General features: G+C 44.8%; 1 long non-coding RNA gene across 1 annotated transcript in view; it reads left to right on the forward strand.

The window, feature by feature from the left end:
* Positions 1–9,002, forward strand: part of LOC138068900 (uncharacterized) — a 50,069-nt gene extending 41,067 nt beyond the window's left edge. The window contains exons 2-3 of the long non-coding RNA XR_011143754.1: positions 3,990–5,368; positions 8,822–9,002. This is a non-coding gene — a long non-coding RNA (uncharacterized lncRNA). The remainder of the gene's footprint in view (positions 1–3,989; positions 5,369–8,821) is intronic.
* The last annotated feature ends 339 nt before the right edge of the window (positions 9,003–9,341 follow it).

Genomic DNA, 9,341 nt, shown 5'->3' on the forward strand with positions numbered 1-9,341 from the left:
GACAAGACAAGGAAAGCTCTTTACCCTCTTTCCTGCTGCGTCTCTGAAGAATGGCCAAACAGAGCAAGCGTTTCTCTTTTGAACTGGCATAGATTCACTTTCCCTTTAGAGACACTCATTATCCGAGTACAAAACCCAGCTGTATCTACAGGACAAACAACGCTGTGATCATGATTAATCCTTATTGTCATCACACCCAAGCATCTCAGACCTGACCAGAGGCCAGCATAATCTAACAGACTTTACTTGCTCTGGCTATAAAAAGATAAAGCTGAGGAAAGAAGCTGCTTTTCTTCTGTCTTCTCATCTGCAACACAGGGAACCTCTGGTGGCTTCACTCCCCTTCTCAGTGTTACAGCTGTCACTTTTGGTGACTTGATATTTCATTCTTTGAACAACTAAGTAAATTCACAAACCATATGTCTGCAGACCCATATGCCTGCCCATATGGTTGCAAAAACCATATGTCTGCTTCATGCCACCCGTCACAGCAGATTTTGAAGATGTTCAGAGTGAGCAGAAGTATTCACTGGACTGTTCTCAATATTCCTAATAGCAAAGTAGGTCCAAATCTGGATGGACTTGGTATGTCCATGAGTAACTTTCCCTCTTCATCACTCACGTAGCTATGCAGAGGAATGCTCATTGTAGGATTCTCAAACTGCTGTGGAGAAATCAGCAACCAGTTCTACGTATCACAATGTGAGTTACAGCATCACAACAGAAGAGAAATATAGGGTGTTTTCTGGCTCCTCAGCTCTCTGACGGGTCACACCTTCTTTCTCTGTGGTCAGCGCTCAAGATACAATGTTACAGTTGAAACAAAAATCTTTTCCTTCCTCACACTAACTTAAGCCAGCTTACCTTGTTTCCAAGGTCTTGGGTCAGTTGGTGCCAATAAAATACACTGCAGGTCAGCTTGCACTGAAGTAAAGGGTTCACTCGCTTTTGGATGCAGCTGAAGCTTCACCACCAGCCCCTGGCAAGAATGAAACCATGAAGGGGAATGACAGTGCTCTGTCTTTATTTTCTGTCTTCTTTCAGGATTCAAATCAAAATAGTTTTTGCCAAGCAAATTCCATTTTGGGAGTATCTGGACTTGCTTCTGCAATCAGCTGTGGCAAAAGGGCTCTGTAAAAGTGCCAGGCAGAGCTGGCTCAAGTCTTCTCAGCAGTGCATATAAAACTGCGTACTACCACATGAAGGTTGAGAAGAAAATAGCTCTATGTCGTAGGACATCAGCTGGCACCTGCCATATCCCTACAGCAGCTGGAGCCCGCCAAGACTGTAGAGTGCTGCTCTGCCCCACTGTGGTTGTGCTTTACCCACCTCCTGGCTCTGGGGTGGGGACAAAGGGGGTGGTGGATGCAGGGGCTGGCACAGGACGAGGGGGCAGGTAGCAGAGCCACGGCTGGTAGCTAGCAGTGCTGTGTTGCCACTGTAGGAAACTGCTGCTCTTGGCAACTACCTGTTCTGCCTATGTGTACAGCAGCCCTGGTGTACGGTCTATGAGGATTCAGCAAGGCACTGCTAGAAATCTCACATTGTCTAGAGCAAGTGAGTGCATGGAACCAGTGATCTGCATGTTTCATTTCTAGGAAGGTTCATGCTAAGCTGTTGTGCTGCTCCAGCAAATATCCTGTGGAAAGCTTTCCCATCAACTGGAAAATACCAAGTTAGGTTTCCGTCCAGCTGGCAACTGCTGTCCAAGTGGTAAAGCATGAGCTGTGAAACTGGGTTGTAGAGGTTATGATTGAAAACAGGCTCTTGAGATATGAGTTGCTCTGCATAACTGGGAACTTTCTGCTTGCAGGTTTGTAACTGCTCCCCCAAGCTTTGTGTGCAGTCTGGCACGACAGAAGTTCTTCTCTTAGTAATTTCAGTGTGGAAGCTTTGCCACTTGATTGACTTTCATGGAGTTACACTAGTTACTGGTGCGTGGATAAACTCATATGAAAAGAGACCAGAATTGGTCCAGAGTGTTAGTTTTATGACTCATTTTTGAAGCACTGCAAAGGCCAAATTGCATTTTATGAGTCCTCCTGGATTTGAAACCTCTTCAAATCCAGGCTCACAAGGATGTGGAATGAATATACTGGCCGGAAGCCTTGCAGTCGTCTCCTGGCCTTTCTTTTCTTTGCCGAAATTAGGTCCCTTTGGGAACGTGGAAGTTGAGTAATTCCAGGGTGGCTGACAGAGACAATTTTGCCCGCTTTTTGTGTAAACATCCATGAGGTGATGGAAGCAGAGTAGAGTTACTGCAGCTGGCACCTACAAAAGCTTAGTGTCGCAATGTCTGAGTGTTAAGCAGCTGCTAGCAGAGTAGGTTCCTCAAAGCGTCGGGCAGCCATTCTGTGCATGGAGGAGGGAGGGACTTTTATAGGCAAAAGTGCCAGGACAGCCGCACACTTAAGGATTACATAGATGGCTTGTTAATTACTTGATAGCATCTGGGCACCTGAAGAAGGCCCTAGTACTTTTATGGATATTGCATTCCAGATCCAAACGAAGGAGACTCTCTCTGTATCCCTGGAGCTTTGGGTCAGGTCCGTGATGGAGCAGGCAGCAGAGCCAGGGACAGAGCCTGGCTTGCAGCTCTGTGCATCAGCTAGCAGGACTGGCTGATGCTCCTCCAGGCACAGAGACACTTCTTTCCCCTCCTGGTGCAACGGTCTAGATAGTACCTGGTCACTTGACCTGGGAGCACTCAGTAGTGACATAGTGAGGTGACAAATACAGCTCACCGCTGCCCGGTGGGTGGCTGCATGTCTGCTGTCTTGTGAGTCTCTCTGCCCAAGGCAACTAGACTTCTGGGACCTGCTGGTAGCCAGTGGTGATGGTCGAATGACCTGGCTGTGTCGCTGAGCACTTTCTGACCGTACAAGCGAGTGCATTAGGGAACACTTCCCTGTGAGTTTATTGCATACTCTCACATGTGATTAAACATATTTAAGAATATTTGTCCACACAAGGACAGCAGAGTACAAACGTCTAAGAAGGTGAGACATCTTCCTCCCTGAAAGACTTGGAAATCTAAAGGCCTTGCCCTGCAGTTGCTTGAGCAGTCCTGCTGATTTCATCGATACAGCACAAGCGAGTAAAATATGCAGTTGCCTAAATATAGGTGTCTAGAGCTATTTCAGATGTCCTACTGTATTGAAGACATCTGCACAAGGCTAATGTATAACGCAGGTTCTACATAAGCCCTCTGTCCTTTTGGAGAGGTGGCTGCAGACCAGGCACAAAACCTGAGGGCATCACAACACTGACGCCTTTGATTAGGCGGCTGAATCCCACCCTTTGTGTCTGCAGGCTTGGGACAATGCTGTGCACTGCACGCATGGCTAATGATAACTACCTGCTACAGCAGGACAAGGGAGGAGTTATGCAGGGGGTATCTGCAGCGGTTTGGATCTTGTGTAACATTTCACAAAAACACAACAAAACTTCCCTACATGAGTGGAACACTAGGATGCTACAGCCCTGTTCTCTGTCCTAGGGCAAGAAGAGTTCATTTTAGGATTTTCCTTTGATTTCCCATACTTTGTTCTTATACTGCTCTCATAAAACATGTGTTGTTTTTCTTTTCTCCGGGAAAAAAAAATCCTAACAAGTAAACAGATCAGGCAGTGAAGCTGTATTCAAAATAATCCACTGTGAGAAACCCAAATTAGGAAAAAAAGCTCAGCCACAAATGTGATGCTGCACTGAGTTGTTCAGCATTCATGTCAGCATACCACCAGCTACTATTGTATGGGAACAGATCTGTGCCGCTGCATGCAACGTGTCCTGGAGGGCGAGTGCTGCTTTGGCTCAAGGGATCAGTGTTTGCGCTCTTGGTGCGGAGAGATCTGTTTCTGTTGAAAGGTTGCCTCAAATGCCACAGGGCTGCCAAATCCAGAGAGTCTTCAAATCGTGTTAGAATATGTGCTGTCTGAATACTGCCATGTCAGAAGTGGAACAACCTAGTTTTCTCTTTGCTGTTACAGATGGCTGGCTGGCTGGCTGAGAACTGTGAAAAGAAGGCTGTTATTAATAGTGGAGGAATAGTCCTTTCTGCTAGTCCGTTCATTTTGAACATTCCCCACGTTGCCTCCCAGACCATGAGGCTAGTTTAGATTAGAAATAGAAAAAAGTGACAAGATTCTTGAAATTTTAGTTCACTCTTACTTGACTCTTGCCACACTCTGCTAAATCAGAGGGAAGCTGTGAAACTGGGAATTTGGTCCTGTATCTCTCATGCCATTTCCATCTCAGGGCCTCCTAGTGAAGCTCTGCCAACATGGACCAAGAGGAATCTGCAGCCACTTCAGCGTACAAGGTTAAGTGCAATTTGCCGTTGAATTTGCTGTACGGTCACACCTTGCAACTGGAGAGGAAGGTCGCGAGGTTTGAAATGGTTTCTGAAGCTGGCAGTGCCACAGTCTGGTACTGGAAGTTGCTGTCTTCTGCGCAGACCAGCTGCTCACTAGGAGAGGCCGTTCTGTTGCTTGAGCGCAGAAGAGGTGACAGCCTAGGCGACTGATTGGACTCCAAATGTCTGGAAAGCCTTGTGGATTTCTATCTCAGTGTTAATCTTGACAAGATGTTCATGTGGAGCTGGCAGACTGATTTCATGACAGGTCTGATGAGGTCACACCAAATTTTCACAGGGCTGAAGCCTTTGTGCCTAAGTAGCTGCCACTGCTGGGAGGAGATAAAGGTGCAATTAGAAATCAAGTGATCTTATGGAAACTGTGTATAGGAATAGCTATAGTGGGTCAGAGCAAAGATCCTCTCTCCCTCTATATCGAGTGTCTAAGACCCTTCTCTGAGACTCTTGCCAGCCTGTGTATCACTTCAGCAGGCAGAACGGCATACAGCCAGCCTGCCTCCAAACCGTGCCGTGGAAATACCGCTGCGTGCTTGTCCCGTTCACTCCATTGCCTCCCCTCTGCGTCCCAGCCACACGTAAAACAGCAGGATCTTTCTACTCCCATCAAAAAGACCAAAGGACCTGCCCTTGAAAAAACCTTCTTGAATGCACCAAGAATCTTGATACCTGCAGTATCTCGTGCGAATGTGTCTTAAATAGGAAATTAAAGCCCGTATTTTATTTGGGGCCCTCTGCGTGGAATATGCCTAATACCACAGCTGACCATGAACACTTTGCTCGCCAGCAGTTGCCTTTCCTTCCTAGGCCGCTCTCAGATTCCCCCGGCCTTTACAGGGCTGACAATCCAGGCGACCCTCGCAGCTGCAGAAGAGCAGGTGTGTATTGCGCTCCCGGAGCTGCTAGCGGCACTTTTCCCAGGCTGTGCTGAGGCAGACAGCATCGCTGAAATCTGCAGGAGTTTTGACGACCGAGGACTTATGGATTCTACCTACTGTGAGTAAAATAAAAGGTTTGATTTTTTGTGTGTGTTTAGCTTCTATTCTGCCCTATGATGAAGAGCCAGAACATATACTTACAGCGTGAGAGTTTGGCATAGCATCTCTGGAGAAAGGTCAGTGATTTAAAGTGAACTTCATGGAAACCAGTTTTATGATTGTTACTCAGAGAGACCTTCTGAGCACTAATTTATTGTCCTAATAATTCAATGCTGAGATTCTCATGTTATTACGAGGTTACTGATTGCTGAAGCCATTTCTTTCCATTTCTCTTCCTGCAGTTGGGAGAGTTTTAAAATGTTCCACATGTGGAAATTGACGTAAAATAGACTGCGTGCCATAATGATGCATAGTGAGTCTGAAACATCTAAATTAATTTGCATATGATCCTCCATAGGATGTGCCAGGACATCAGCAATGACTACGGTGTGAAGTCTGTGTCTAAAACAAGCACCTAATAACTCTTTTGCGGGAGTTTTTAACACTGAGCTTATGCAGTCTGTGGCAAGGCTAGAGACTGCAGTTATTACAGAGCCTGAAGTCCAAGTTCCTTTTTAGACACGTCACCAGCAATGTGTTTTAATCAAAAGTGTTTTAGTGAAGTAAATTGGAATCATCTGGACCTGCCTGGCATCATGTTCTCTCAAATGAGATTTGTTTCCTGATTCTTGTAACGAATTTGATATCAACACTTTGTGGAGAACATGAAGAACAGTAAGAATTTGTAATGGGCTCCATTCACACAGGTTATACAGAAATGTTACAGTTATTGGCTTTGTGCCGCAGCAGACAGAATCTTTAAAACAGGTCATGAAACCAAAAGACAGCTATGGGAATGGTCAAAATACTGTAAAAGGACCATTTCCAGGAACACAGTTTGCTTTCTTGCTATTGTTTAAATAACAGCAGGATGAATTAATGCAGTAATTTATCCCTGGCATTTCATCCTGCTGGAAAAGTATCCAAGAACCTCTTTATACTCCGGCATTTGCGGTGGCGGACATGTTGCAACTTTCCTGCTCACCCCAGAGCCAGGGTCCCAAGCAGGAGGGACGCAAAATCATGCTTTTCAGGAGAGGGAAAAAGGAGGCAAGGGAGGCTTAGTGCATGTTCGTGTGTCTGCAAAATAGCCATTGTGCCAGAATACCTAGTTTTCATGTAGCTGTAGTGGTCATAGCCAGAGATGAACGCAGGACTTTCTCTCAGTGCATTAGAAAGTGACCAAATTTGTTCAAAAGTTATTTATTGCTATGTGACTGAAAGACAGACAGATGGTAGGACTGCATAGACCTCACTCCAACCATGGGAAAACTGGCTTAAGTACAATGCGAGATGTGCAGCTGACACAGTTTGAGTGACAGAAGGGAATACTGTACACTCCTGCGCATAGGGACAGAGTGCTACTGAGATGGATAATTTCATTACTTTCTCAAAACTTTTTGATTTTACTGTGGGGATTGATGCTGTAGCACACAAGATTTTCTGCAGAAAACTCAAAACAGCTCTTTCCCCTCTCACCACAGATAGTTTTCTCTATGTTACCAGAATGTCAGCGGGGAACACTCTGTATTATGTATTGTAGATAAAAATGAAAAAAAAATCTACAGAATACTGCATGGAACCAGAGAAGGGTCTCCGAATAAAGCCCTGAATCTGTTCCAAGGGAAGGAGGAGGAAAAGAGAAGGAATTTATGACTTTTTCCTTCAATTTTTTTCTTGTTGATAAATTTTTGGCTGAGAAACAGAATTTCAGGAACAGTTGAAATCCCTGTCATAATTAAAAGCCTGAGAAGAGCTTCTCTGTATGCCCTTTGAAGTGCATGCATTTGAACAAATTACTGGGTAGCTCCCTAAACGGCTTGACATTTCCTCTTGTTAGGGCAAATTGCAGCTTCATCTACTTTTGACCCTGATATCTTACGAAAAATCAAGTTGCTCTCTACTAAGTTTAAACAATTGCATGTGTTAAATGCTTGTAGTAAGTGCAGCGGCCTGTTAAATTAAGCTTGAATTCATTCAGGATATGTTAATTTTATGAATATTTTTGAATAAGTAATTATGATAATTTTGTCTGAAGCCTGTCGTTCAGATGCTGCAATAATTAGGGTGCCCGTTAGCCAGATTTTATCATCTCATAACGCAAAGCAAACAGAGAAGGAAATTGCGAGGTGGGGAGGGTACGCTTATATCTTGGAGATGAAGAAGATGCTGGGATAAGAATTTGAAAGACCTGTCTCAATAAGGATAACAGGAATTAAATAAACTTTTGGAGCTGATTCAATAGTGACATAGTTAAAGAGCTCCCCTGGCAGCTAGCAGTCGTCACAGGCGGGTGATGGCCAAGCGGAGCATAAGAAGCCGACGGCAGCCCCTAACATGCATCTGGTAAAGACAGCAACGGTTCACGTGAGCTGGTTGTAAACAGATGAGAACAGTCTCAAGGAAATGAGAACCTACAAACTTCCTGGCATTCACTGGCTGGGAATGGCACAAATCCCTCTCATTTGCCCAGCTCTGGGAGGTTTATAGTCATCCTGAGATGCTGAGAGCTGGGCAGCAATTTTTAGCTGATTCGTACTAAATTGTATTACTGCTCTGCAAGGATTTCATTACTGTAGTTATCCACAAAAATGTAAAGATGCTTTTTAAAATAAAGTCTTCCTGGAAACGTCCTCACTCTGTAGTTGTGTCCTATGCTCCCAGTGGACATGTCCATTGAGTCTCTGCTGTCTGGAGTTTAGCATTGCTTGCCCAGAAGATGGAAGGAGCTAGCTGGCTTTAGAAGGTTATCCATGCAAATAAAACGTGGGAAGACTTAGACCTTACACACATGTGAGACATCACAGAACAACAGGGCAGGGAATTCTACACATGCAGCCAATTCCAATCAGCAGACCAAAATAACTTGCCCTTGGGCTCCTGCTTTGCCTCTGCTGGGCCTGAGGTGGGTTATGCACTTCTAGGTGAGTCTAGGAATAAGCAAAGGAATATGGGGAAATGGTAGAAAGTTTAGTGGTCTGGGATTGCAACCATGATTTGCTGAACTGGAAGATGTTTGTGTGGGGCACGTGTTTATCCTCTGAAAACAGATGCAGGAATCTCTTTATATTAAAGGATGTCTTATACAGTCCTTTCACTCCACCTAGTTAAGGCCTTGGTTCAGCAATCAGTATATTGACTACTACTTGCTTGGAAGCTATGTGGTGACTTGCTCAAAGGCTGCTTAGCATGTGTCAGCTGCGTGCCCATGCTTCTGCACTGGGAGATCTTGGTACAAGACTGTTGAGGGCAAACTACTGGAATGGACCTAAGGGTTTTCTTTAAGGTTCATTTGTAAAGTGCCAACTGTATTTCAGACTATAAAAATAGCAATAGTGCCCTTTGTGTATGTGACTTTATGGGCAGCGTTTGTCTTATATTAATATACTAACTACTGTCTTCTCACTCTTAGTGTTGCAAGAACAGCCAGAAGACAGTCGGTCTGCATGAAACCTGCATCAGAGACATGTTCTCCATAGCACGTGGTAAAGTCCACTATTGTTTCTGGAAATCTTTGTTGCTTAAATGCATCATTCAGCTGTCTGATCATTTGTGTGCATGATAACCTGTGCACTTCTAACTTGTTTTATAAAACTGTGGCTATGGAAATTAAATGGCCTTTTATTTTTTGGGGGCAACAGAGTGATTTATGAAAAGACGCATCCATTTCCCTGCTGGGAAGTTCATGTGTGCTTTAAGCCCCAGAACTGACTATGGGCTAAGAGTGTGCCTTTGTCATTGTTACTCATAATTTATATTATGAGAGCATAGAGGAGGACTAAGCCCCTCTGTTGCCCTAGCCTCCCCTGTGCTAGGTGCTGTACGAGGCTGCTGGAGGAGCTCTCAAGCGCCAGTCTCTGTAAATGCCCCAGGGCAATAGTCCTAGGAATAGGAGCAAGCTCTGCTCCCCACAGGGTTCAGATGATCAGTAT

The sequence above is a fragment of the Struthio camelus genome, chromosome 12 (assembly GCF_040807025.1).
Source record: "Struthio camelus isolate bStrCam1 chromosome 12, bStrCam1.hap1, whole genome shotgun sequence".
Classification (NCBI taxonomy): Eukaryota; Metazoa; Chordata; class Aves; order Struthioniformes; family Struthionidae; genus Struthio; species Struthio camelus.